The sequence below is a fragment of the Populus nigra genome, chromosome 2, assembly GCF_951802175.1.
Source record: "Populus nigra chromosome 2, ddPopNigr1.1, whole genome shotgun sequence".
Classification (NCBI taxonomy): domain Eukaryota; kingdom Viridiplantae; phylum Streptophyta; class Magnoliopsida; order Malpighiales; family Salicaceae; genus Populus; species Populus nigra.
Genome location: NC_084853.1, coordinates 21411175 through 21413602, shown reverse-complemented (window position 1 = coordinate 21413602; position 2428 = coordinate 21411175).

The following is a 2428-nucleotide window of genomic DNA, read 5'->3' as shown; positions in this document are numbered from 1 at the left end:
AGGCTTTGACGAAAATACAGAAGCACCCAGCAGCCCCTCCGTTGGACCCTGCTCTCAAGCCTGCCAGTCCATCTGACAGTTTCAATGGCCGAATCAGCACCCATTTTGCGCTGATCCCTTCATCATCACTTTGCGTCGCCCATGGAGTTAAACCCCCCAAAACTCCGCAGCCCTTTTGAACACCAACACTGCCCAAAATGCTAGAAAGTTTACCTCAAATGGTTCGGAACAAATCAGCCCTTCGATCTGCCCTCACAGAACAGCCCATCGTCTGTGCTACGAAACAGTCCATCGTTTCGTCAAGAACGCAAGCTGCGCTCTCCTCCAAAGTTTCTGCCAGTCCCATCGGCAGCAGCAATGTTTCCCTCAAATCAGTGCCTTCGATTTGTCCAGAGAAACATCAGCATTCTCGTTGCTGATCATTGCGCTGGAATCTGCCTATCCCTTGGCAGAAGCAGTAGTCCTCCCAAATCACTCCGTTGATTTGGCCGCAGAATCATTCTAGTCATCCTGCAAAGACAGCAACAGCGCTCTGATACCACTTGTCACGGGGGTGATTTTTTTCGCAACGAAATCCAACCCGTGCGGCAGCCTAGTCCCGACTAGACTCAGCCTTCCCTCGCCACTCCCACTCGTGTTTGCCTAGTAACTAAGCAAGCGGAATACACAAGCAAGAATAGGAATCAAAGTGCACAACAAGCTTTACAGGAAATCTTTCCCAACCTTTATTAATCTCATACACAAAGGAAACTATACACAAATCCGTATGTGTGCTATGCACAAAGTTTACATGCTACACAAGCTACCTCTAACTAGTGTTCTTGCATGCCCCTACATGCTGGACATCCCCACCCGAACGCCCTTACATTTTGAACATTCCCACCCGAATGCTCTTTACATTTGGAACACTCTCACCCGAATGCTCTTTACATTTGGAACACTCTCACCCGAATGCTCACTTCACACACAAGAGCTGCATCTTGTATTTATAGACAAGCAAAGGAGCTGCAAAGGCTCCTCCCCATTATCCCCCATTTTCAGGAACTAGTGGAGCACTACCTCTCCCCCACGCTCCCATGTTTTCAGGACATGGTGGAGCACTACCTCACACCCATTATCCCATGTTTTCAGGACATAGTGGCCCGGCCAGCACCCAAGTTATGCTCCCATGTTCTGCCTCCCATGAAGCTGCCACTTTCCCCATTTTCGGGCTGTCTGCTTGCCAGCCCCAGCTGCCAGTTTCTGCTGCGTCAGCTGCTGACTTAGAAGGTCCATCACCTAAGTCCCACGTCCATGCCAAGTCACAAGCTCAAAGACTCGCATAGACCATTGCATGCTGCCTGCCGAATCCATTCCTGCCTATGCAAGGCTGCCGCAATCCATCGCTGCCGAATTCTAGGCAGTGTGCCTTCGTTGGCGCGTCCCAGCGCCTAGAGCTCTTTTCCCATGCCTTGGACAGTCCCTCGCCCAAGTTTCCAATCGTGCCAAGTCGAGCCCCTGACTTGCACAAGTTGCTGCGCGCTGCCGAATCCGCATCTGCGTGCAGGCTGCCCTGCCTACGCTGCCGAATTCGCATATGCGTGCAGGCTGCCAATCTCTGCGCTGCTGAATTCGTCTGCGTGCAGGCTGCTCCTGCCTACGCTGCCGAATTCTGCGATAGCCCCAATTCTCGTCAGCCTACCTCCTGACGAGGCTTGGACAGTCCCTCGTCCAGCCCATGTTCGTCAACAATCTTCGCTGCCGATTTTCCCTTGACGAACCTACAGCCGCATAAATCTGCGCTGCCGATTTCTCGCACTGATGGCATGGCTGCCAGCACCCTTAGGCCTTGTTTTGGCCAGCCAGCCAAGGCGTGCACCTCGTGCACATTTGACACTGTGACAGTAGGCCTCTATCCTACCATCGAAAGTTGATAGGGCAGAAATTTGAATGATGCGTCGCCAGCACGAAGGCCGTGCGATCCGTCGAGTTATCATGAATCATCAGAGCAACGGGCAGAGCCCGCGTCGACCTTTTATCTAATAAATGCATCCCTTCCAGAAGTCGGGGTTTGTTGCACGTATTAGCTCTAGAATTACTACGGTTATCCGAGTAGCAAATACCATCAAACAAACTATAACTGATTTAATGAGCCATTCGCAGTTTCACAGTCTGAATTAGTTCATACTTACACATGCATGGCTTAATCTTTGAGACAAGCATATGACTACTGGCAGGATCAACCAGGTAGCATTCCTTGGCGACACCACGACCCGCACGATCCCCGACGCCGATGAGACGAGGGGGGACGAGACGGGCGAGGAAGTCGTTCTTATCGGGCACGAGCGGCTCGAAATGGGCGGTCGCAGGGGCGGAGGCCCCCGCGCCGGCATCGCATTCTGCATCCGAAAGCACGAGCGATCGCGCGCGGGCCAGTTCGGCGGGAGTC